The following is a 27785-nucleotide window of genomic DNA, read 5'->3' as shown; positions in this document are numbered from 1 at the left end:
AAATCAACTGTTCCAGTGTACGTGACACACTTCCTGGTAGCACCAGGCTTACATATGTAAATTGTATCACATATGTATATACCTTAAGACAGAATATACTAAAGAAATATATGTCAATTTGACTCATACTGATGAAAACTTTCAGGTCAAATCCTATGACAGATGTGTGGTGTGGAACCCAATGTAAAATTAAATAACTTGGTGTACTTTTCCATCATACATATAGTTTAGTTATCATAAAAGAATGTATAATATTTACTGCACTAGACGAACAAGGTTCTTCTGTAAAAAGCAAACTATCCAAAAGCAAACTAAAACAAGGCATAGGAATATGTCAGCTCTGTTTTACAGGTTCTTGCCAATGACATTCTCATCATATGTCAAGTTGCTTGTCCATGTCATCAACATATACACTGTCACCACAATACTTACCAAAGTACAGAATCATTCTGCTTGTGCTTCAGAGGAGATGTATGTAATGTTTTTACATACACACCTCCAAAAATGATGTCTGGGTCTCCTTGCAAACAATCTATATCCCACATTTAATTCAGCTCTGCTTTTTCACACCCACTAATGTCCTGCATCTTTTTCACCGCTGCTTCCTTCAAAGGTTCCTCTTTTCACAGTGCTGATCAAGTCTGCCCCTGCTTTTCACCATGCCTAAAAGCCCATTCAGCAAGACAGAACTAGTAATCAGCTGAAGAAGAAAAGAAGACTAAGCCAGAGCCATTCAGTGACATGTCATGTGTTCAGGTGAGCAAAGCTGAAGAATAGGGCTAATTTATTTCTGTTAATAGCACATGCAGTTTTGGGAACACAGCAAATTATGAAATTTTGACCATTGTTTTCTTCTGAAGCTGGGGAATGGGAATCTGATCCTCATCCAAAGAATTTTGTGGATTCCAGTGTTAGTGTTTAAGTTCATATAGTATTATTAGTAACATGCCTAAATCAGTTTCTAGTGAGAACACAAAGGTTATTGACTTCTGTGACACTTTCAGTCTTTATTCAGCAGCATGGGTGGTTCAAAAGTTTCCTAAGATCATTTAGATTAATCAGAAGCAAAAGCTTTTCCTTGATTGCCTAATCATTATTTACAAGATCTAAACAAGTAATGTAGCATTTAAAGACCCCCCCCACACACACACACACTCACACACTCCTTACGTTTTAACTATTTGCAAACCAGAAATGCATCTGCAAAGGCAGAACCCTGCACCTAGATGCAGTAGGAGGATGCGTCACTGGGATCATTCTGCTGGACTGTTTTCTTGGACCTTGGCACATAAACATTATAAAATAGTCTTGAAATATTATATGTTCCTTATCACCTGAGACCTTACCTAGGGGAGGGAGATTTACTACCAATAAATACTATTCTGAGTCATGGTCAAGGCCCAACTTTGGTCATTTCATTCTAACAGAAAAAGAAATCAACACTAAATTTCAGATATTCTTCTTCCAAATATATGTATGTATGTGTGTATATATACATGTACATATGTGTATGTGTATATGTACATATTATATGTAGCTGCAACAATAGAACAGACCAGGAATTAACTGGACCAGGCACTCCTTAAAACGTGGGGTGAAGCACCCATAATGTTGTGGCCTGTACTGAGGAAAGTGAGTGAGGTTTGTAGCCTTAAGCTTGTTGACAGAACTAACTCAAGAAGAGCAAAGGTAGGAGGAAAAATAAGATACATTATTAGGATTCCTGGCAGTATGACAGACCCTTAGACCTGTAAAAATCTAACTGAAGTACAACATAATTATCTGAATTTTGCTTGTTGAAATCTGTCTCACAAATAAAAACAAAAAAATCTTAACTTGGAGCTCATGGTGAGATGCCACCATCTGAAGAACCTCTACGATTCTCATAGCAGTATTAAAAGGCACAGTGCAAACAAGAACCAGACCTGAAACCTTTTGTTTGCCCATTATACATAGATATAAATTGCATTGTTATTTTTCCCACACCTGCCTAAGTTGTGTTCATTCACCTCTAGTCTTCTGGAAGCATTTTACACTTCAGGATATTTCAGTCTTTGACTCTTTTTTATGCCTTGACAAGAGATTTTCACACCTTTTACTTAGCATATTTCACAACGTGTAGTCCACGTATTGAAGGCCAGCACCCATGAGCTGATGTTCACTATGCTAATTTATAACTCATATATGGAGTCCCTTATGACAGAAGCCTTTCTACCTAGTCTTAGTTAAAGAGGGGTTATAATTTAAAAACAGAAAACCAGGAACAGGCAAGAGACCAACCACCATGTACCACAGAGGCCACTAAGTGTGCCTGTTAATGAGGCCCAATGCAGTAATAAAATAAAATGCAGTCTTAAAAGACTCTTTTTTTCATCTTAGGCTTTTGCATGTTCAATAATGTTTTGTCATTTGCCTAATAAAATGAATCATATTTGCAAGTGTTCTGTATCACCCCTACACCTCCTCAAATGTGCTGATTACCTTCAGTGTTTGAAATAAGCCCAGCCTTGCTCAAATGCTGTGAAAGCTGCAGAAAGCACACCTTTTACCCATTGCTGCGCTAGCTGTAGTTTGGCTGTTTATTGTGGAGAGAGGGGACTGTTGATAGGTTTGGTGTTTAAATGTTTGAGGAAGGAAACTTTCAGGAAACATTATTGCTGGATAAGGCAGCAGGAAACTGAAGCCTGTTTGCTTGGGTGAGAGGCAAGAGGGGGGTTCAGAAGAGGACAGCTGGCATGTAAGTTAGCAAGAGTAAGGGCAGGAACAAGGGCAGGAAACTTTGAGTAGGATAATCACTAGGCACAAAACAAAGGGGCATTTAGGGAACATGTTACAGATGATCAGAAATATACAGAAACGTGTTTTGGTTGAAATTTCCCTTGGAAAGTTTACTTAATGATCAAAACTTTTCAAACAAATATTTCATTTTGTCTGTTTGTTTGTTTGTTTATTGTCAGACTGTGCAATCCAAGTAAGGAAAAGGGGGCATTTTCATCATACTAAATTTTCACCTCTTCATCATTTTATGCCAATAATGTACCTGTTAAGTCATCTAAATATGTGTACCATTTCCTATATTGCTTCATTCCTGATTACAGTAATTTTTTCAACAGACAAACATATTTATCATATTGCCTCAATCCAAAAGTGCTAATTTAATTATTAGATAAGGAAAAGTTCAAAGTGTAGAACTACAGAGGTATCCTGTAAACTATGGTCTAACTAAGAGTGAATCACCTCAGTTAAAGAAATGGAGATTAAATTAATCTAATCAGGCCATACTATTGTTCCAGTTAAAACTTATTTTACTTTATCACTTTTGATTTACAAAAGAAAGGTGGCATACCTAGTATCTCTAAGCGTGGACAAATCTAGCTGACAATCTCCATGAGAAAAACAAACCAGGAAGGAGTCAAATGAGGTTTTAAAAGCTACTAAGATTCAGTTCCCAAGCTTTAGACTTCTCCACCTTAAGAGCCAGCTAAAATGCAGTATGCCCTGAAGGTCAAATTTCAGGGGCTAGTTTGAACCTAGTGGAATAAAGACATCTCTTAAACAAAAAGCCCTCCTGGGAAGCAACAGAAAGGCAGCCGTCTCCTATACCTCGGAAGACACAACACAGGGAGGGCAGGGGATTTTTGAGTATCAAATGTATAGATCAAAATGAATCACTGTAAAACGGAAGGATGGTGTCACTGGCCACTGACACCTGCAAAGTGGGACAGATCTCCTGAGTGTGGAGGCCAAGGGACTTCTCAAGCCTTGGTGACTAAAAACTTGCAAGGCTCTTCAGTATCACCAAGGGTGTCCAGCAGACAGACAAATTCTGCATATCACCATGATACTTCCCTGAGATACATGATGGGTCCAACCTATGTCCCAGAAGTCTGGTTTCAGCCTTTCACCATAGACAGCCCAGGGACTGTAAAGGACTCTGTTGGAAGATGGGATTTGCCAAAAACTTTTCTCCCCTCAGGTAAAAATGACTGCAGATATATTTTTCCAAAAGGGTGATAATATTTGAAGCACTCATGTTGTTTCTTGTTCCCTTTCTGCCTAATCATGACCCCTAACTTCCCATGAACCTCAGGGGTTGCTTTGCTAGTCATACAAAGACGATTTCATACTCTTAGGAGGTGAGCAAGATGTTGTGGTTACTACTTGCCATTTTTCTTCCTTCCTCCAGTCCAATTAGTAATGTATCCACTGATTTTGGCTGCTATCCATGTACATTTCACACCATTCAGGACAAATAGATTTAGAATGAGCAGGCAGTTCAATTAATTTACAACCAATACAAGAGAGCTGCCTGTTTGAACTGTGCCCTGTTTATTCCAAGAGCAAGTACATGCTTAATGCCAAGCTATTTACCATGTTAATGAAACAAATATATTGAGTGCTAAAGAGAGCCTCAAGCCTGTAGTAACTCATTCAGGTAAGTCATTTCCAAGGAGTTAGGGACAGCTTAGCAGGAAGGTAGCTTTCAAACATTTTACATTTAACATTTAATGAATTTGTTTGGACTGAAATGTTTGATTTTAACTGTTTGATGTTCCAGCCAATATTTTTTTTTCTTCTAATGTTTATATACATAGGAGAGCCAACAAAGTTTTTCCCTTCATAAATTGAAAAAAAAAAAAAAAAAAAAAAAGTTATCCTATAATCAGTTTTGGTTTTCCTGGAAGCAAAGAGAATCAAAATTTATTTCAAAACTTTCTGAGGTTAAGCATGCATAACAGTTAAGTTTCTGTTTTTCTTGGCCCATCACAAGAGTACCATCTGGTACTTCACAGCTTTGGTCTCTACCTGTTCCCAAAGAACACAGCCTGTCCGTGTGAACTGTGTGTCTTAGGAGAAAGAAACAGGAGAGGAGGAGAGAATAATATTCCAGACTGCTTTAATGAAATCTGGACAAATAGAAATTTCAGCTCCAATCAGGGCTGTGGGTTGATGACTTGTTTGTTTCATTACATGAAGAGCCAGGATAAAAAAGAACTGTTTGTTTTCATTTGAAACTCTATAAAAAGTAACAGAACTGAAGTATTGTATGTACACTGGAAGACTGAAGCCCAAGTCATCTGCTGCTGTTTTTGTCTCTAGGCCATGCCTCATTTACCAGGGTGAAATTCTTGGGGAAGTTTTTGGTCTCGTCTACACTCCACTCTACAAAAGCAATGCCAGTTTGTACTGTACAACCAGCTGCACTAAGTTACTTTTCAGGCTTGTTTCCCCCCTTCCATAAAATGGTTATTAGAGAGTGCAGAGAGCATAGTGACATTTTATAACAAAGGAAATAAAGAAGATGTTTCTGTAATAGCATGTTGCCCCCTTTCCCTTCCAGTTTTGAAAGAAGAAATCACAGCTAACAATATCACTGGAGAATAGAGTCAAAAGACTTGGAAGATAGGTACTCGGGCACTGTGTTCAGAAAGACCCTAGCAATGCTTCTATCTGCAATACAGCTAAAGGCAAGTGAAGAAACATGGTTAGTTGAAAAGTAATGTAGACACTCCTGGTTTACAAAGAAAAGCCAGCTTTGTTCCTTTTTGCAGTCAACATGTCATGGAGAGAGAAAAAAAAAAAAAAAAAAAAAAAAACACTTATCTGTAAATCTCTTTAAAGCATGATCTCTATGAGAAAATAAAAAGGGAGGCAAAAACAAGCTACACTGAAGGAGAAGGGAATTTGCACTACAGCTCAGACTCTGATTACTGAGGATAAGCCAAACCTGTTGTAAACAAGTAATGTGAAGACGCATGCAAAAGTTGGAAGAAAATGCATAATGTTCTCCAACTCAGACATGTTTACATTCCTTATACCTACCACAGAAAACTTACATAACCTTTTCTTATACAGATAGGTAACAGGGACTGGATAAAGTTCTAAGCAAGTTTCCCCAGTATGTCAAGTAAAACTGATTTCTGCACTGAAAAATGAGCAAGTGACTGAAAGACATGTCTTTAAGAGCCCACATAGTGCTATATGTTTCTTTAAGAAAGTCTCTACTTTTTTTTTTTTTTTTTGTAAAAGCATACATTTACAAAGTTAGATCCAGGATTTGTCCCCCTCCCCAGCACACAAAAATATCAGCCACACACATTACAAACCTCACATTCATTAGTTTGCACCAGTGGAAAGACCAAACCATGACAGCTTTTGCCGTATCATCGTTAAACTGCTGTATCTCAAAGTTCACAAGAAGGAATAAGCTTATAAACAGATTTTTCTTTTACAGACAGTTTCTAAATCCTTAAATTACTAAAATAAGAAAGAAATAGGAAAATAACCTACTCATTAGCTTGCAGTTCCGCAGTTTCCAAAATACTGTAAAGCATGTATGCATTTTTGACAAATACCTCTTACCTGTAAAAGAGCAATGTTCAGATTCCTTACTAGATGTTATCGTCATGACAAGTCAAACAATCTGTTTTTTTGTAAAAGGTTGGATGTCTTTTCAATAAAGCACATGTACACGGCTTAAAAAAAAAAAAAAAAAAAAAAAAAAAACCCTCAGAGAGTCTCCCTTCCCTCACTGTCAGTCAAAAACAAGTTGGAATAAGTCTGAGTTGGAATTACCTGAATAAAGAGACTGGAGAGAGAGAGGGAGGAGAGGGAGGGAGGGGGAAAGAGAGAGAGGAAAAAAAAAGTCTGAGAGGAGACTCAGTGATGTCAGCAGTATGTCTTAAGGAAATCTACAGCTGAGCCCGGCAAACCTTATAACTACATAGCACTCAACACCCAGTTATGTGGTAAGCAAATACCTGCTTAAGAGGAAACTGATGTACTTTTACAGAACGTCAGTTAATCTTTGAAGAAACTTTAGCCAAGCTGATCAAAGTCCCTTAAAGGCCTTATTGCCTAAATAAATAAGGTTACAAGTGGTTGTATAACGTTAAGAAAAGAGTAAGAATTAAAAGTCAACATTATTGATTACCCTTTTCCTGCTGGCAAAAGAGAGTTTGAAACTCATCTGAAATACATTTGTACCATGGCTGTAACACACTGAGCTGTAGCAGCCACGGATGCAGTTGAAATCCCTGACCACCAAAGTTTCCAGTCTGTTTAGCCACTACACTCTTCCTCTTTGATGACTTATTCTGGGTTGGCTTCAGTGTCTTTCTGCTCATATAAAATCAGATGCTAAAAACACATAGCAGATTGATTTGGGGGAAAGCTCTTACATTCTAGATATAGAAAACACAGGTAGTTCTGATAGGATTGGGGGAAAGTTGGATACCTTTAACACAGAGAGGAAGAGATGTGAGGGTTTTCCGATCACAAAGCCTGTACACTACATTTGGTACCATGCCAGAGTTCAATGGTTGTCCTTGGATACCATTCTGTGCCCATATTCCCAGAGATACTGCTTCCAGGAATTACATATCTCAACAAGCTGGTCCAGCACACCTGTAGTTCCGCATCACTCACAAAGACATCCCATGGCCCAGCTGTTGCTGGGTTGCCCTCACTTCTTTTTGCTCAGGGGTAAGGAGATCAGCATAGGGTGAGTGGTTTACAAACAAAATCCTTCCCATCTCAGATTCATAGAGAAGATATTAACAAAAGCAAAAGCTTTCCTTTCCTCAGCAGAATCAGTAAAGAGACATTTAAATTTCATTAACAGCCATGAATAATGTCATGATATGCAACCATAGGAAACTGGAGGCTGGAATTCTGCCTTCATGTGGTAAAGTATGTAGGCATTCAGGCAGTGCCAGTAGGCAGCAGCTGTTTTGCATTTAAAAAGACAACAGTTAGATGTGATTTTTTTTCTTTGCCAGAGACTAAAGAATTTCACACGACTTGGATTGTTCCCCAAATCCATGAACCTGTTGCACTGGTATCTCTTTCTCTATATTTACTATGAGGGAGATGGCAACAGCTCCTATCAGTTTTCATTATAAAATAAATGCTTGTGAATATCTTTTTCTGCTTTCAGATAGGCTCTTCTATTTGCAGAGCCCTCTAAAACGTCATGGATGAAGCACCTATACTAGAAATTATTTTTCACCATCCAATTAAATTTTGTTTAACTGTAACTGAATTTGCATTATTAAAACTCCCCAAGCACAACTTTCTTTTTCTTCTGGCAAAGACTGGGAACCTGCACAAATCATAACTGATTATGGATACTCTAATGTGCTAGTCCCACACATCTCCCAAATCAGCATCCACAGCAACATGGTGTGTGTGAAATCAGCTATAGTGTAAGGGATCGTTAGGAGAGGGCAATACTGGGATATGCTCAGAATGAAGCTTTTCACACTTTGTGCAAACACACCACAGTTCAGGTTTTAATTACTGTGCTGTTTTGCTAATACCCCATGGATCCCTATCACATTCCAGAAGACAGAGCAGTGGGACAAAGAGATGAAATTTAAGTCGTGTATGCATTTCTCAGTTTTGCACATTTGACTTGAAAATGGCAATACCTTTCTTTGAACATAGTTTTCCATTCATTTAACAGAGAGCTCATGAGAGACTGGGGATCTTAAGAGGAAATGACAAATACAAAACCTCTCTCCCAGGAAGCTATGGTGAAGCTTCAGGAGATGACTGAATTGATCTCACTGCTCATGGGCATAAGAAGTAGTCTTTCAACTTCTCATTCCCCATTTTCCTTCTGCTTTAAGTGTGCTGTCCCTTACCAGCAAGCATCCAGAAGGGGAGAGGAAAAACAGAACACAGGTTGCCATAACCTAGCTGCCTGGCAATAGCTGCCTGTGCTCAGCTCTTACATGCCCTTTGTTACAAGCAAAATATTTTAAACAAGCTTCATTTCTCCTTGGGTGACCACAGGCTCCTGGGTTGTTCCCACACTGTTGCTTAGGCAAGCGAAACCCCTGGAGAAGTTCGTTTGTTAGTTTACACCCTCCAAAATGTGTAAACTCACATGTTGTTTCCTCAGTTTTACCTCAGTACTAAAGTCCATAAGCCTGGGCCTTATAGTAATAAGAGGTAAGTGTTCAAAAGTTTGGATTAGATAAGTTGAAATACGTATCCAAACTTATTTGATCAATAAGGCCGAGCAGGATGTCCCAAAAGATAAGAGGTTTGCTCAGGGCATTTTCAGCTCTTATGTTGGCTTTGTGTACAGTGAAGTTAGGAAAAGAGACAATAAAACTAGAATCCCGGGTAGAAAAAGTTAGTCCTACACATCAGACCTGTTACTCCCATTTATCTTGAATCCAAAAGTCGATTATTTTACTGAAAAAGGGCTCTGGACTTCTCAAGTGTTCAGTGTCCTCGAGGCATAAGGATGTGCCCATCAGGCATAAGGAAAAATCACAGTGACACTTCAAGTATTAGCTATTTTTCTCAGCATCAAGAAAATAAAAAAAATGCAGTTGTTGTGAACTCCAAATTCATGACATAAAAAAAAAAAAAAACAACATCACATGCATCATATAAATAATCAAAGAATCACAGAATCAATACACTGTGTTGGAAGAGACCATACAGATCAACTAGTTCCAACCCCCTGCCATGGGCAGGGATGCCACCCACTAGACCAGGTTGCCCAAAGCCTCATCCAAACTGGCTTTTAACATCTCCAGGGATGGGGCATCCACAGCTTTTCTGTGCAACCTGTTCCAGTGCCTCACCATCCCCACAGTAAAGAATTTCTTCCTAACATCTAGTATAAATCTCCCCTCATTTACTTTAAAAACATTCCCCCTTGTCCTATCACTATCTGTCTGAGCAAAAGTTGCTGTACAGAAAAACGTGTTGTTATATAAAACCAGACACCAGACTAGAAATGAACCTTGCACAAAATAAATTCAAGATGTCCTGAGCAGACACATCACCTAAGAACAACTAAACACCTCTTTGTACTTTTATGCACCTAAATATTTGTGTAAAGCTAATACTTGTCTCCCTAGTCCAGATCTTCATAAGGACCAAGGAGCACAGCTTCCAGAGAAATCACACTGGTGCTTAACATTATGGCATATGTGGTCCCTCAGTACGCAGACTCCCACTGTAATATTGATATAATGGAACAGGCAAACCTTATAGGCATTTCATGACAATTAAAGTAAAGATAGGGAGGAAAAGCACAAAAAATTACCTCTTGTAATAATGCGTTTATTTTTAATGCACCTTCCAAATCAAAACAATTTGGTAAAGTGTTCAGTTCTGATGGCTCAAGGCCAGAAGCATTCTGCCATGATTCATGGCACTCCTCATTCTGCAGCAATTTCAAACACTTATTTTCTGTTTCAGTTCTAAACTATTGGAAGTTAACATTTTCTGCATGTACCAGCTGGCTTTCCACCTTAATCTACACAAGTTATTTTTTATATTTTTATTACAGGCTTTTGAAAAATTACATCAAAAATACCAAGGCCTTCATTTAATAGAAGTGTTAACAATAAACTGGTTGGAATGCTGCTTAAATTGTCTATGGGCTCATTACTTCAAAATCTGTCTTGATTTGAAAGCAAATACTATAAAACTTATGCAGCAGAAACTATTCATATCATGCTAACAAAACGTAGCACACAATGCAGAACTAAGCCCAAATACCATTTTCTCAAACATTATTTGAATTATACCTAGTCATTCAGTATGACACACCTCCAGAATTAAAATTCATCTGCTAAAAACTGGTAAAAATATATACATTGCTGTGCACACAAAAGAATTTAATTTAAAAAGTAAGAAAGTAACACAAAATTTATTTTCTTATAGCCTTATTAGAAGATCCCCTACAGCTAAAACTTTACTGACTTTCTTGCATGGAAATAGAAATATATACTTTCCAAACCACAACACTTGAATACATGAAATCAAATTTAATCCAAAACTAGATCTTTTTAAACACAGAGAAACCCTCCATGTAAGAACTTTGCACTTTCTTTACTGTATGTTTACTTTAATTGTTTTAAAATAGTCTCCTTTTTTGGGTATTTTTCTGGTGTGCATTAGAGTATTTACTTGTAACTAACTCTAAACTGTGAATCAAACCTTTCATCTGCTTATTCACTGAGTTCTTGATAAAATAGAATTTATTACACATATTCCTCCAAAATTAGTTAACATTTTGGACCTGAAGGTGTTTTAGGAAATGCAGTTCTCCAAGCATGTTGATGCAAACAGGCACGTGAAACTTCCCACTCCAAAGATATCATTACCCATGTTCTCACTGCATGTGTGCATTGGTAGGATCCTTGATTGATATTTTTCTTTCTTCTTTCTTTTGTCACCCCCTTGTTGACATTGCAACAGTGGCTGTACCAAGGAATTCACAGCACATTACCTAGCCTGCCATAGTTTAAAGCAGTGGTTTGTGTACAAGCCCTCCACCATATGTTCTTTGCATTATGAAAGGCTGTGGCTGACAGTGTTGTTCCTAAGGGAAATTTACACACATGAAAAGCATATAATTGGAATGGGATTTTATTCCACTTGACGAATTTCACACGGAAGGATCTGGCTGAGAAGAGCCCAGCTCTGTTCTCAATGAAGCAAGCAGTGACCTTCTTGGAAACCGTGTTGCCGCAGCAGTTAGTGCTTTCAAAAGCTTCAACTTCAGCTCAAATAACTTGGCTTTGTAAACAGAGCAATTGCTGAGATGTGGCTTATCTGTTCACATTAGGGAAGGTGTTCTTCATCTGACTGGCTCAGGATTTCAAAGCCTCAGCAATGCTGCTGTCAGGGTAGAGAGAGAATTTTGATGGTGAACCTGATCTTCAACATTTAAGCTTCTGACCAGAGGTGTTGCTTCTTGATGGCAGAAGTACAGACATACTACTTTACCGCCCAAGATGTCAAAAGAATGACCAGGTGGTAAAAAGCTCTGGAGAAAAAAGCACCCCATGAGAAAAGCCACTCATTCCCATGCACTTTTGGCTGCATTCTCCCTGACTCTGGAAATGAGCCTCCTCCGGTTTTGGTTCTAGCCCAGAGACGGGACAGATTCATAAGCAGGAATTCAAATTCAAACTGACTTTCCGCACACCAGAGTGAAAATGAAAACGGGCTTCAGATCCAAGAGGGATCTATTTATTTATTTATTTATTTTAAATTCTCAGTCTGGTCAAGATGTCAGGATCAGCCAAAATTCACCTCAGATTCCTGGAACCCAGCCATGTGTCTTTGCTTTCTGATATTCTGTGGTGGGTGCATGTTTGGTTTGCTGCTTTGTGAGCCAGCAGGACACTTAAATCTCTCTGTGGGAATAATCTGCTCATATTGCTGGTAGTACCCCAGCAGGCAACGATGCTTTCTGTACCACTTCCATACTCCTTCCTATAAGAGTGAGAGGAGACAGCTCTACAGGTCACTCTAATATAACACTGGTTTTGTTGCAATAGGAACAAGTCCACAGTCATGGAGAAGAATGCTCTGCAGCACTCAATTCTGGAAATTGTCCTCAGCTACAGGCAGGATTTCTGGCATAAGAGATGACCAAGGGTGATGGTCCAGAATGGTTTCTCCAGGGAATTCTGGGAGAAGCAGAGCTGAAAGCAGTCAGTGGCAAGAACCATTGACCACTAGAAAAGGAAGATACTTCCTCTGATCTAACATTTTCCTCCACATCATCCAGGATGGTCAATCCCCCTGGTATCCCTGTGGCTTCTCCTCAAGCCATGATTCTGGGATGTATGAATTTTAGTAGTTACAGTTAGAGCCACTCTGATGACCAGAAATCCTTCTGGGGAATGTTGGAAAGCCACAGCTTTTCAGCCATTGGATCCCTTCCTTCCATTGATGTGTTTTCTATGGCATGAAGAACACTCCTCAGCCAAAGAAAAACTCACATGTTTGACATACCATTGTTATGTCCCATCACATATCTTCAAGATCACATCTCAGACAACAGAAAGGGGAAGAGAAATCTCTCCCAGTCAGGTTTCAGTTACTTAGGGTCACTGAATCTAGAAAGCCCACTGTGAATTCTCCTCCATAGGGACACAATCTCTAATGGTCAAACGCATTTCTTAGTCTGGGTTAGAATCCAGCAGCTGGGTTAGTTTTTTCCTCACCTTTGAAACTCAGAAATGTTTTAATGGAAATCCCCTTTGCAGCAACTTCAGAATTATTTATTTATTTATTTATTTATTTACTTGGAATTTTATTTTCATGAGCAGCAAGAAGGGCCCTGTGAGAATACCCATTCTGGACTTCCTCTTACTGAAATTCTTTGAGCTGTACAAACTTGGAACTATCTGGGACAAAAATATGGCAGTACTATTACCAGCTTCGGATGCCCAGACTAGATGACCTCTCAGGAAACAGTATGAAAAAGGCAGGCCAAATTAAAAGAGTCTTTTTGTGCATTTAAATAAGTCTTCCTGGAAAATAACTTTTGGCTAACTGAAAAGAACTGAAATGTGTGGTTTGCCAGATTTTATCAAAGGGGATTATGAGTTGAGCCTACAGACAACTATTGAGGTTGACAGAACCTACAACACTACTGGAAGTGCACAAAAGAGGGTAATAAAGGGAAGGGTACAGAGTTTGAGGTACAGAGTTGTATGTACAAAGACTATCCCCAAGCTTATTCTCTCCAACATAGATCTTGGCATCTATACTACAAAAAAAGATGAGGGAAATCGTTTTCCAAGAGCAAAGTGCAAACATTTGTCCAGACAGTGCTAAACAGACTCAATTTTAAGATGAAATTTTGTAGAAAGCAGAGTAGTCATAATTTATCTACTGAACTCAGCTTTGAGAGCAAGACATATAATTCCATGATATTGCACTGGAAGAAAATAATTGCTTCAAGACAAGAAGATGGCACAGGAGTGCTGTCCACACCCATTGTTGCTGTGATTTCACCATAGTTTCCATTGTAACCTCCTATTTTCATATACCATAAGCATTGCAAAATGCTGACCTTTGGGGCTGCATTTTTCCATTCTTGCTACCTGCCCCAAAGGTGAATTCTTTCATAAAGCCTAAGCAAAATCTTTTCAGGGACCACAGCTATTACTTTTTGGCTGCTGTCACGACAGCTTGCCTGGGGCAGATTATATAGCAACTGCTTTGTTCCTCTGAGCTACAATAAATCCTACCATCCATCATGTAAAGTAGAAAATTAGAAGAATGGAAAACAATTCAGAGCTCTCCTGATGTTAATGCTTGCAAGTTTTGGTTGTTAAGGCTTGCAAATGGCAACAGATAAAGAGAAGAGAGATTGAATGGGGAGATACCAAAATGAGCAAAATCTTCTTTTAATGAGAATTGTTGACACTATCATATTCATATCTGAAAGTTAGAGTCCAGGAACTCCTGTGTTACAGAGACAACTATTGACTACTGTTAGGTAAGGCTTTCAAAACATGGCAACATAACAGGAAACAATCTATTTTGTCACTTTGAGTATCTCCTGCTCGGCATACTTGCTTTTCTCAAGCTATTTGTTAAGAAGTAAAAGGATGTGTATTTCTACCCACTGCCATAAGTTAGCTGGTTTCCTAAAAGGTTAGGTAAGTTGGTACCAAGTGCATTAGATTCTCTGCATTTCTCAAAAGCAGCCTATTTGTAGGAGTGTTAAAATGTAGATATTGATACTGAATTGCAGGCATCAGTGCTTGAAGATGCTCTCTCAGGGTTTTAAAGACCACAGACTGTGCATGAGAACATAAATGATTAACGGCACTGAAAGCCAAAGACAATTCTGAAACAAAAGCCCATGTCTACTATTAAGACAGCACCCAGGTGGCCTTATATAGCCTCACGCATTCTCCTGATTTTATCATTCATAGAAAATATGTCTGAAAGATACTGTACCAACAGGAAAAGCCAGTCTCCCTATAGGCCACAGTAAAGACTAGAGCTGTCCTAAGGTCTCTGGGAGTGCAAATATATCTGTTTCAGTAGTCCTAGTCCATGAGAATGCACACTCCACAGCCTGCAGCTTTATTTGTTGCCAAGTGGCAGGCAGAGAAAATTTGGTTGCAATATGATCTTTTAACACTGCTGAGTAGTTCATTAATATTCAGATCTCAGTTCATCTCCTATGGACTGGTCTTACAGGGATTTCAACCACAGATTTCAAGGCACAAACTGCATGAAAATATGAAATAGGTTTTCTAGAAGCAAATAGGATGGCTTCAGTAAAACACAGACATGATCAAAGACAAGTTACACTGAAGGTTTAATTAATGCATCAGCATTTTTGCAGGGAATCTGTCATGATTTCTTTATATGCCTTCTTTTCCTACATCTTCCAGAACCTCAGCAGACACCAGGAACTGAACAGCATTGCTGCTAGTTCCTCCACGGAGTCCAGTTTAACTACTTCCCTGCACAAGGCACCAGCCCACTTCACTGAACCTATTCAGACCAACCAGTTCAGTCCGCTTCTTTTTGAACTGACCTTGACTGCATTTGCATGACTATCTCTGACATTCTGTTATCTGTTTGATTTCTGCGCTATTCCCACCATCATAATCTTTTCAGGTTTAGCTGTTCCCATGCTTTGATTTCACCTTCTGTACTCCTTCCAGTTTCTTCATTTGTCTTCAAATGATTTCACTTTACATCTGCTCTTGTTCCAGTTTCAGCCCTTTTGTGTCTGTTTATCTACTTTTGTTGACTATGTTATTCAGTCTATAAAGTCATACTGTTCATGTGCTGTCTGGATACATGCTATTTGACACTAAATATTACTCTTTAATGCAATACTTTTAAATCCCAAGCACAACAAAATGCCTAGCAAAAAACAAAGCTTACAAGGTATGCAAAATAATCTGCTTGTTCTATAACCTTCTTTTTCAAGCTGCAACTAAATTATCTATGTGACAATCACTGACAAATAATTCCTCTAGTTTTGTATGGTATATGAGAATATCTGTCAGATATGCAATTGCACCTGTATATGGACCTTAATGCCAGGCAAACAGTGCCTTTGTTCTCTAATACATCCACTATATGTAATACCTGATTAAAAGCAAAAAGAGGGATGTTGAATTCACTTTCTTTTGTCATTCACTATTTTTTTATCTGAAGTAATTGCTTAACCCCCATAAATCCTTTTGGCACTGTTGTGCAGTATTTCAAGAACAGCTTTTATCAGTGCATTTATGTAGAACTCTCTGTGACTCTTCTACTTCTCGTAACATACCTCAGTTGAATGCCATGATAAATCCAGAAGAAACAATGACACTCTTTTGTCTCAACTCTCCATAATTTTCCCAGTACTGCTGGAGTAGATATCTGGAACACTGCAACATACCCTGATTTGAAGTCATGCTCTATCTTCCACCTACTCTGCAGCTATCTGCAGCCTGTTGACAATTGATTTCATCAGGACAATGAACTTATACCTCTGGATTGCTTGGAATGAAAGTAACTCTTTTCCTCAGGGTTCACACAGCAATTTTCTTTATTCAGCTACCTCATACCTCCACTTGCTCCAGTATACCTTTGTAGATTTTTTTGCTGCCTTGGTAGAATTTGTTCTTCCAGATTCTAAAAGGCCAGTTGTGCTATTTATCTCTTCATGCAGGACATCTGCTTTTAACTCTTTCTTGGAACAGAGTTTCCTGATGAAGAAACTGAGTTAATGCCCATTCAAGCACGTCTACTGTTTCTGCATTTCAGAAGCTTCTGCAAGCTTCTAAACCTCTTTACAGCAGGCTTCAAAATATTCCCTCCATACTACTTCACTCCACACTTCTGTGGTATATGGTTCACTTTTTTTTTTTTTTTTTTTTTTAATTGCTGCTATTATTGGCCCAACTGTATTTCCACCAAAATTCACCTTTAGCATACTGCTTTTGTGCCTCATTTTCAGGATCCTCATTTAGATCTTTCTCTGCCTATCCAGTCTTGGAGTGATTTGTTAATTTTCTGCAAGATACTTTCACTTCTTTTTTTCCTTTAGAATTTGATTGTTTACATTTTCCCAACATTGCCCTGGTTTATTGCTTGTCTATACTGCTTTTAACTATGTGTACTGTCCAATAACTTCCTTTATTTTTTTTGTATTGCTTCCTTGAATATTTCCCAGATGATCTGTAGTGAGATTTCTTCATCATTGCAAATCAGTAACCTACAATGTCACCCAAAAATGCCCTAGAGGACTACTTCCAAGAGCTATCCTTTAGAATAGTCCTGTACTTGTTGGACACAGGAAGTTGGAGGTGCTTTGCACAGGAGAACAGAAGCAGAAAAGCACTCTATATTGAGTGAATCTATAAGGTTTCCACCAAATAATGTGAACAAGTTGCTACTGAGCCAGGTGTAGATGAGGGACACAGACTGCAAGCAGGTAGCTCAGAGAGCCACACACCTGAGTTTGCCTCTGAGGACAGCTCTGATTTCCCATCTGATTTCTGAAGACCTGCTCACTTTGGACAGCAAAAGGACAATACTCAACAGTCAACGTCTGGTCCTGGCTATTCAGTGGGTCCTGACGTGGCTTTCCATCTTTCTGGACAAAACAGGCTGGCCAAAAAGGCACCCACTCTGTCCAGAAGAACACTGTGAGCCACTCCGATTTTTATGGAGCTTGGCCATCAGGCCTAACCCATGGAAATCACTCTGGATTTCCAATAAGTTGAATCTCCAGGAATCTGGAGCTATCAAAACGGAGTGAGACAATTTAATTCCAGCATTGGCAAGACAGCATTTGGACTCAGCACATTACAAGATGTCCTGCCAGTTCTGGTTTTGGGCACACACTCCAAAGCAGGTGAATCCTTCCTGATTTGTAGTTCCACAGTAAATAAAGCATTTCACAGAGCTTCAGCAAAGATGAAACTAGCTGGCTGCTAGAAAAAGAGGGCCAAGAGAAGTGGTCCATTTCAGAAGAACTACTGTACTTGCTGCCAGCGGTTTCTGAAATGAAAGCCAATTAAATTAACTGTAGTCTATATCTATATATCTATCCATATATACGTATATCTATATCTGCATTGAGATATGCACCTGTGTGTAAAACATAAATTTGTATATACACACTCATGCTAGATAGTATATGTATTTTGTGTGTATGTGTGCACATGGGAGCAGAGGTGCTTTCTACAAGTGATCTGTTCACACTTGCTGTGGTAGACCAGACACATCTTCAACTCCTGTGACCCCAGATACCATGGTGCTGGAGAAAGAAGGGGTCCTTTGCTCCTCCCAGGTTTCTGGAGCTAATTCACTTCAGACACTCTCATTTTTACATCTCTGCTTCTGACTCATTTGCCAATCAAAGTATGTCTCTATCTCCCTCACTTTTTTACCATCATGTTAAGAGTAGGACAAGTTTTGTGGACTTTGGCAACTGAGTCATAAAAAATGAACCTCAAGAGCTTTGTTATAAAATAAAGAGGGTTGGGCTGGATGGTGTTGCCAAACTTTAAAAAGCTTCTGTAAAAATGTACATTTTCCTATAGTGCTACAAAGCCCATATTTACCTAATAGACTGTGGAAAGTCTAAAGAAGCTTCTACAAAATTTCTTGTAAATAATATTTGTTTTAAGAATTGATATGCATGCCAAAAACAATGTACTGTATTTATCAGCTTGGAACTATTACAATCTTTTTGGTAAATAATATCCTGTTTTCTGAAAAGCCTAAAATGTGTATCTAATCCAATTGTGTCACCTCTCATTTCCCTCAAAGACGGGGAAAAAGGCAAAGTTAAGTCTGAAATTCTGTTTTGAATTAACTGCCACTTTATCTCTAAGCGACTTCTTTGTGCAAAGCTGTTACTGCAAATACTGTTTCAGAGATCATTCAGTCATCTCCGACCCCTGCAATGCATAACTACAAGGTAGTGAATGCTATCAGCACTATCATCTTGCATTTATGCATGGCATCTCATCCAAAGTGTTCCCGCTTCTTGCAGAGGGATCCTCTTGCTGGGGACCAGCTGCACCCTTCAGGGTCTGGTTCATAGTGTGGATGTGATGGGTAGAGTAACTGGGTTGTAGGAAGTCAGACAGACACTTTGACTCCACTTAAATGTGACATGACTAAAGCAAATAACACCCTCTAAGGTGAAAGCCAGTAGCAAGTGCTCCATAGAGTCATACAGCCATTGAAAGCAGGAAATGAAGAATATCTTGGGTGTTATTCTCAATTCCATTCATCTGTTTTTATATCTCTCTAGCAGTATGAAGTAACCTAAGTGTAAGAAAGGTTCAGACACTCTAATAGAGAATGCAAGACTACAAAGGGTACTTGCACAGAGAAACTTGGTTATCCCAGTCATAATAGTACCAATTCTAGTCAGGACAAGTGTGGTAAAAGCTTGAATATTTAAATTGGGTTGATTAAAAACACAATTTTCTTAATTAGACTAAAGTAAATTTAAACTCATTACACTACTCCTTGACAGTCATTCCAGCCCCTCTCTCTCTCCACTCAGCCATGCACCCACAAATACCTTTCCATACCAGTCCATTTACTCTTGGTCCCTCCTCCTTGTCTTACTCAGCAATCAGGGTCTCCTCTTCTTGAAGGCATCTCCTGATTGCATCGGCAGTCAGCTGCTGAGTGCTGAGAAGCTCATCTCACCTTTGTTCTGCCCAGCTCTGTCATTTCTTCTAGCCGGACTCGTTCCCTATTGCTCCTGTAGCTTTTTTGCTCTCAGCTGCTGGAGAAGGTTGAGGTGGTGAGCCGGAGAGCAAAGAAGAAAGAAGAGAATTTATACTTTGGTATTTTGGAAGCTGGAATCCAGGGAGAAGCTTAAGAACGTGACTTGAGGCCAAAATGCTTGGCTCTCCAGTTACAGAGCAGAGCTAGGCAGGTTTATTCCTATCGTAACATTGTGGCCCATGTCTGGTTGTGAGCTGCCAGCATTGGTGAAGTGCAGTGGGTTCAGACGAACCTCTCCTTCACTCATCTCCTCTCTGCAGCCATGTGGGAGGGAAGGGGTAATAGAAGAATTAGCAGCACAGTGAGAAACTTGTCAGAGATAGAGCAGTCTACTGTGGAGCATAATGCATAACACATTATGAGACTGTATGCCTGGAAGTTATTATGGGGACATCTGGAGGTTACAATTCCTCCTGTCACTGTCCTCCTCAACTGTCCTCTGTTTCCCTCATTCCAGCAGACTTGTGGCCCTGAAACTGTTAAATTGGTCTTTGACTATTTCATTTATCCCAGCTGCTGAGTTGGGGAGAAAAAAAAAAAAAAAAAAAAAGCTGCAACTCACTGAAAACAGATGCTGCCTCTGTACTAAGCAGATAAATTAAATACATAAAGAATGAGTCGTGTATAATGTTGATTCTTTGTAAAGTTTTAGTTTTTTTATCCTTGATATTAAAATTCCAAGAACATTGTATCTCTTTATTTTTGATCTGTCTGGATTAGTGAAATATATCATTGGCATTACTTATGAGTTCTGTAAATTAGTACTGTAAATTAAATGGACTAACAATTTACCACAGAAATTATAGTAAAGAGAACAAAAAAAATAAATCCATACAATGTCCATAATTTTATACATTGGAGTAAACTCCCCACTCCCACACCTGTGCACAGACCTGCATATACACAGATACACAGGAACATGGTTCCTCAAAAGGATGCTGGACTCAAGCCCTTCTAGTACACTCTCTCAGAGCTTACTGGCTGTCCAACAGAGATGTATCCTACTACCCAGTTATCTGAACTGAGATGAACACTCACCTTTCTTTCAATACACTGCAATAGTCAAAGCTGATCCTAAAAATGAATAAGCATGGATGTTTTTGTTGGAAACACCTAATCAGTGTTTACAGTTCTATGGAAATGCAATGGCGTGCGTAATACTTGAAAACTCAAATGTGAAATATCTGTGTTTTTCAGGTGTTAAATTTAACCAAATTATGATCTTTGCAACTTCAATCTATTGAAACTGAGTCTACTTCTAGGAAAGACAGGCAGGGAGCTTGCGGTCTGCCAGAGCCAGCAGAATTTGGAATTTGGTTAAGTTTCAAGATTTTGTGCCTCAAGTTACATTAAGCAGAATATCTATATGAAAGCCTATTAGTGTCTGCATTGATGTATGCTGATTTTCATCTCAGCAGTAGGAAAAATAATAAAAATTTAAAAAGAGAGTTTGGCAGCAAAACCACTTTCAGACATGGTTAGGGAGATATGAGTGAAATGAATAGGAGCTAAGGTCAAAGTCAAAGCATGACAACTGCAGAATTTCATGCAGTACATGTTTATATAGGTTTCCTTCTCCTTCCTCCTTTGGCACTTGTGATAATCTTCCCCAGGCAGATGCAAGCAAGATGCCACAGACATCCTGGCAATCACTTCTGGGCATCCAGGTTAGAATAAATGCTGGGTATGAGGGCAAGGAGTGGTGGGAGATTATCACACCACAAGGCAACCACAGATACTGCTTAAGGATAATCTCTCTTTGTGATCCTTCTGTTATATCTTCTACACAGGATTTTGATGACTCAGTTATTGTTTTGCCCAGTCTCTGTGAGGAAAAAAAATGTCTAAATGTGCAGAGATGGGGAAAATTAAGTCTCTCACACTTACATCTCACAACAAAATTTGGGGAACACCTGCCTTTGCACTGTTTTCCTCGGAAAAGAAAGCCCCATGCTAAAAGTCAGTCATTTGACTAGCTTTAATTTGTAGATAGGCACCTATTTTTCCATTTCAGCCAAAACACTATTGTGCTTGTTGCTAATGTCAGAGACTTCAGAACAGCCCTTATCAGCACCCTGTTGTACAGTCTAGTACAACATGGGTAAAGCAACAAGACAAGAACAGGAAGCCCTGATCTCCAGATGAGCTGCAGCAATTTCTGAGACGTTGGAGTTCAAGATCCTGCAAGGAGGAAGCAGGGCAAAAAGTAGGACTTCACCCCTGGATTTCAAGAGATCTAACTTTGACCTATTCAGGGACTTAATTGGAGGAATCCCCTGGGACATGGTCCTAGAGGGAAAGGGGGCACAGGAGACCTGGCTAATATTCATGTACCACTTCCTCCAAGCTCAGAGAAAGAAGCTGAGCAAGGAGGACTGGAGACCTGTGTGTATGGGCAAGGAGCTCTTGGGAAAACTTAAACAGAAGAAGAAAGCATACATGATGTGGAAGAAGGGACAGACCACTTGTGTGGAATATAGGAATATAGGAAGAGAGTGCAGGGATGCAATGAGGAAGCCTAAGACCTGGTTAGAATTAAATTTAGCAAGAGATAAATTTAAGAGATAAATTTAAGAGATAAATTTAGGCTTCTTCAGATTCATCATCAGCAAAAGGAAGACTAGCAAAAATGTGTGTGTGCTGCTAAATGAGGTGGGTGCCTTGGTGACGGCAAATATGGAGAGGGCAGAGTTACTGAATGTCTTCTTTCTTTCAGTCTTCACTGCTAAGGCTAGCCCTCACTCAATGCCAAGACAAGAAACAAGAGAAAAAATCTGGAGAGAAAAAAACTTTCCCCTATTTGAAGAGGATTGGGTTAGAGATTATTTAGGCAAGCTAGACACTCACAAATCTATGGGCCCTGATGGGATGCACCTGTCATTCCTAGGCCATCTTAAAGGTCTCTTCCAACCTTAACGATTATATGATGATTCAAAATAGTAGTATGTAAGCAATTACAGATGGCCAATTTCTTATATTAGGACTGAGTTTATGTATCTTAGTAATTTTCTGTTATTACAAGTAGCATTGTGAGGTAGGTACCATCCTATTCTTTATTATTATTATTTTGATTGCAAAACAGCAATTCTAGTATGTGGTAACTTCTGTGTGCACCAACCTGCTTACACCAGAAAGCACATGCATTAAGTGCCCATGGGAATTAGAGCTGAAGATACATCTTGCTTCTGTTCTTTTCCATAAAGGATAGAATGAAATTACCTCAAAACCAGTGTTAAAAATAAACCCAAGGCACAGGATGGGAGGTGAGGGCACGTGAGGGCATCTTCCAGGCTGCTCCCAACACAGCTGCCTTTAGCCATGCATGGGCCACATCAGGTTGTTGAGGTCACAGTGGCCACCACTGCCCCACCTTTGCTCCGGGCCCCTCAGGACCCCTGCAGCTGGCCCACATTTGCTGAGCTTCTAGGCACTTTGACAGCCAACTTGTGTGGCAGCAAGGTGAGTGACAGGCCTCCTCAGTGTGAGAGGACAGCGATGCAGTCCAAGGAAGCACCGAGAAGGAGTACACCTAACGAGAATGAGAAGTGTCGTGGGCAGAGGGGTAGCACCTGCATCACAACAGACACCAGTGCCCAAGGGACCTCTGGCACACAGCCCACAGACACTTACAGGCAGTACCAGTGGCACCACAATGACACAGGGAACAGGCTGCCTCCTCAGCCATACAGCGACAGGGGGCTGAGGCCTTCCCATTGGCACAATGGTGGCATGGGGCGAAGGCAGGAGCGTCAGCTGGACAGCCGCGTGGAGCAGAGAAGTGCCTGTCATCCAGAACACAGTGTGGGACCCAGCCATGGCTGTAAAACAGATGGCAGTGTCAAACCCAGGCATGGAAATGAACTGGACAGTAGCATGGGACCTAGGCATGGAACTGGGCGAGCCCCTGTTTTGGCACCCTGGCCTGAGAACATTCCAGATGGAAGGCATCCCATTTGGGCAGTTCCAGGCAAGGGATGGCTTATCCTTCTGCCAAACACCATGGAGCCCATGGGGCCAGATCCACCAGAAGATGTGGAGGAACCAATGGAATTGGATCCACCTCAGCCAGACCAGACCTCTGACTACCGCAGCATGTCTTCGCCCTCTGCCATGCGAGCACACCAATAGCATCACAGGAGTGCCCGGTGAGCTCCCTACTCATCGCACAGCCTTCATCCCAAGCATTAGCTCGGAGCCACCAAATACCATGGACATCCCGCAGGTTCACCTGCAAGATGTCCCAGCGATAAAGAGCTCTGTTGCCAATTCTCAAGGATTGCATGAGTGTCTCTACAACTACCTTAACGGAAGGTGTGGGGAGCCTCTTTGCACAGATAACTAATGATAGAACTAGAGGGAATGGCCTCATGTTGCACCAGAGAAGGTTTACGTTAGAAATTAGGAGACATTTCTTCTCAGAAAGGGTAGTTAGGCATTGGAACGGGTTGCCTGGGTAGGTGGTGGCATCACAGTCCCTGGAGTGTTTGTTCAAGGAAATGTTGGACCTGGTGCTTAGGGACATGGCTTAGTGGGTGATATTAGTAGTAGAGTGATGGTTGGACCAGATGATCTCGAAGATCTCTTCCAAACTAAATGATTCTATGATTCTATTCAGGTGTGACTCCAGTAAGGGACTCGGACGGCACCAGACTACCAGATTTTAGGTGTTTGGCTCAAGTGAAATTCAAAAGTGTAATTTATGGCCTCATGTACAGTGTGCTTTAGGTGTCCAAAACATGTTCCACTTAGATCTAGCTAATAGGAAACTATGAAAGCAAGCCTGTATCCAAAATTTAACCCTTGGGAACACAGGCACTCAAAAGAACCTTTTTGCAGACTTCTTCCGAGGACAGATATGCTTTCTTTGTGGGAACTAGTCCAGCCTTTTGCACTGTTTGGAGATGGTACCTATAGTTTGACCAACTATCAGCTGTTACTTTCTCTCCACCAAGAGGTGGGACACCTGAATGGATATCCTCAGTCACGCAAGGCTCCCATTGGGGTTAGGCCCAGACCATGCAAAAGCAGTCTGCCTGGGGAAGCACCAAACCTGGGCTTCCACCCTCCTGCACAAGCTGGCTGTTGAAAAGAAAATTACCATATGATAAATTAAGGCATCACAAGCTCATCTTGTGAGGGAGTGTGATTTTGTCAGTGTGTAATAAGTATCTCCAATACACACTGACATGAATATTAACCTTGAGGTGGCATAGATACAGAAATTATCTATTGCATGATTAGTCTAGGCAGGAACTCACTGTTTGGTTGTTTACCACAGGAATACATTAGCCAGGTGCACAAGCAGAGATGTCAATCAGATGAGTTGATCCAAACAGATCAGTATTGTATGAACAGTTGAAATTATGGATCACCAGATAAGTTTGCTCCCCAGTCACTTCAAAAATTACCCATTTCTTATGTAAAACTTGTTAGTTACTCTTGTTAGTCTTTTGGAAGACATTAATCCAATAGTAAAACCTGAGTGAAAGCATGTGAACAGTCGATTCTCTTATCACAAGGACAAAGATGCAATCCTTATTTGTCAGATAACCTACAGTCTGCAAATATAAAATCTGTCCATGATGCAGTGGAAGCCACCGTGTTATCATATTCTTTGACTCAAGAACATTGTTTAACGCATCAGTTAGTTTCCTATTACATATGAACTGTATTCTGGTTATTTTTTAACTGTTCTTGATGAGCAAAATCCTGAAAAAGCACACTGAGGGAGTCATTAAGCTCGGATGAATTCCTACCTTTAGGTAGTAATTGCCTTCACAGTTCTGACATCCTTCTTCAGGTCCAGAGGTTAACTGAGGATCTGACTAGCTTCTTATAAATCTGTGGGGACAAATCCTCTCCAATGGCTCTTTCAGTGGGATGCGTCCATGAATCAAGCCATCAGGATCTTCCCATTATCATAGGGACTGAATGGAATGTCATTCAATTCAGTGGTGAGCAAGCACCACTGTGGCAGAAGGTGCTGAAAGAGTCCTTTATCTCAGAATGAATTAACACTAGGCAAGAGAGTTAGGGATTGTAATTGTCAGTTTAAACTGTAGCATAATTTTCATTTAATATGAAAGCTTTCAAACCATACATCCTGTAACCTTTTGTAAAAAAGCAAGACCTGACTGTCATACTGGGTGCATGGATATGTCTCTCAGTAATACCAGAAATTATTAGAAAGTGTGAAAGAACAGCTTGAGCTAAGAAAAAAATGTATTAGGGTAGAGGATAGAGTGATCAGATTTCTGTATTTCTGTAGTATCAACATGAAGATCAAGGTCAGAATGCTGAGCCAAACATCCTCAGCTATCTTTTAACACAAGTTTTTTTTGTTTTGTTTTGTTTTGGTTTTTTTTTTTTAACTTGTAGCACTGCCATAGCAAAACAGATGCTAGAAATTCTCACTCCAAAACTCTTTGCTTTTCATCCAGTTTTAAAGCCGTGGTGACATTCCAAGTTAAACTCACAATGGAGAAAGAAGTATGCTGGTGTTTTCATTGTAATATGAATTTTCCATTGAAAATGTGGTTGAATTAGCAGTTCATTTTTTAACTATTACTTTAATTTGTTCTTTGTGGTCAATTGTGTGTTTTTTTTTTTTCTTTCTATAAAAATCATGCCTCAGTCCTATGTCTTTTGAGACATCTCCACATAAAATGCCTTACAGGGTAGGGAATTGTCTAATTATATGTCTGTAAAGTGGCTAGAGAGCTTCATTTGTGTGGAGTAAAACAAATAAGAGAAAATGTGGAGGAATGTGCTGCTGAATGAATGTGGGCATACCAATCTTGTTCCCATACATGGGCAATAATATTAAGGTGTTGGGAGTGATTCTGAGTCTAGACATCCATTAAAGGTTTTGTATTTTCAATCCCTCTTTTAACTTGTGCCTGGAGTAACTGATGTATGTGTTTGCACACCGGGGCATAAAAAAACAAGGCAGGAAGAAACTTTTTTTTCTTTTTACCCTTTTTAGCACATGGAAAGTAAAAAGGATTTAGAGATCTTTAGTTAAAAAATGTTTATGCTTTTTTTACCTCCCATATGCAATGCCTAAGGGATTCTCCTGTCTGGATCAATGGTGGGCTTTCAGAACCTGAGATACAGAAAACCGTTAGGATTATTTTAAATTGTGTAACATTTTCCAGGAGGTAATTTGTAAGGAATTCAAGGCCGGTAGGTCTTCTTTATCTGGACAATCAATGCAGAGCTGTAATCTCAATGCCAGTATCAGCCACCATGTGAGAAGGATAAATACAGCTTATGATTCCTGACAAATTTTGCCTGTTTGTTCCTATCTTTTATGTACATTAGAAACTAAGAGTGTTAAGCCATAGCATACCAGAGGGAGGGGAAGGTGGCTGTAGGAAACACAGAGAGGCATAGTTCCCCATCTTGAAGCTAAATAGGAAAGAAGTGAATCTGGCTCAGTGAAAAGCTGTGGACTGTGAAAAGGAGGAGGAAGGGCTCTGGGTAGTAAAGATGGTTTTTCCCTCTGCTCACAGTAATAGTCATCTATCTCCAAAGAAGGAGTATTGGACAGAAGCTGCAGTTGGGCTCCTTCCAACCTGCCATATCTCAAGATATGGATACTCTACGCACATTCTATGCCAAGGCAATATGAAGAAATTTCAGGTGCCATGTGCAGACCCAATAAAATAAAAATTTCAGTTACATTTCATGAAGTGGATGCTACTCAGGATCATCAGCAGCTGTTTGATCCTCAGAGTAAAAGCACAGGCCAGCAAACCTTAAAAGAGCCCAATGTTTTTCCTCAGGAGATGCTATCCCCAGGCTGTGGAACTTGGTGCTCTTTGACAAGGTCCAAGGTAACTAATGAAACAAGATATTTTAGTGATGGCTGCATAAAGTTGCCTGGCTTTTCTATTTTCCTGCCTAAGGCAGGACCAGAGGGGTCCCAGGTAAAGTCACCTGGGTGGTTTGACTGGCCATTTTCACAGACTTGGAGCTTTTTCTCTTCCACTTACCATCTATTTTATAGACAGCTAAAGTTCCCTGCAGTCTACAGTACTGCTTTGGGAGATTTCTTCTTTCAGGTTACACTTGTGTACTCTCCGTAAGCTTTCCTTAATGTGACTGTACTGGAGTTTTTAAAGTATTCTTAAATTCAGTTTGTGATTGCAAGCTATTTGCCCTTTCTCAGTGTGCAATTGCCAAAGAGGAGTGTGAAGGAAGAACCCTCTAAGGGCCTGACTACACTTGTACCA

At 39.9% G+C, this 27785-nt stretch overlaps 1 protein-coding gene across 2 annotated transcripts in view; it reads right to left on the bottom strand.

The window, feature by feature from the left end:
- Positions 1-25356, bottom strand: part of KCNJ15 (potassium inwardly rectifying channel subfamily J member 15) — a 42817-nt gene extending 17461 nt beyond the window's left edge. Inside the window, exon 1 of one of the 2 annotated variants that reach the window (XM_032200409.1) lies at positions 25305-25356. The gene's annotated coding sequence lies outside the window, so the exon portion shown is untranslated. Of the gene's footprint in view, positions 1-19467; positions 19557-25304 lie in introns of those variants that run through there. The other variant, XM_032200419.1, reaches the window with a different exon arrangement.
- Between the last annotated feature and the right edge of the window lie 2429 nt (positions 25357-27785).

This window comes from Aythya fuligula, chromosome 1, assembly GCF_009819795.1.
Source record: "Aythya fuligula isolate bAytFul2 chromosome 1, bAytFul2.pri, whole genome shotgun sequence".
NCBI lineage: Eukaryota > Metazoa > Chordata > Aves > Anseriformes > Anatidae > Aythya > Aythya fuligula.
Note: the sequence above shows the minus strand (reverse complement) of the source record. Positions and strands in the feature narration are given on the sequence as shown.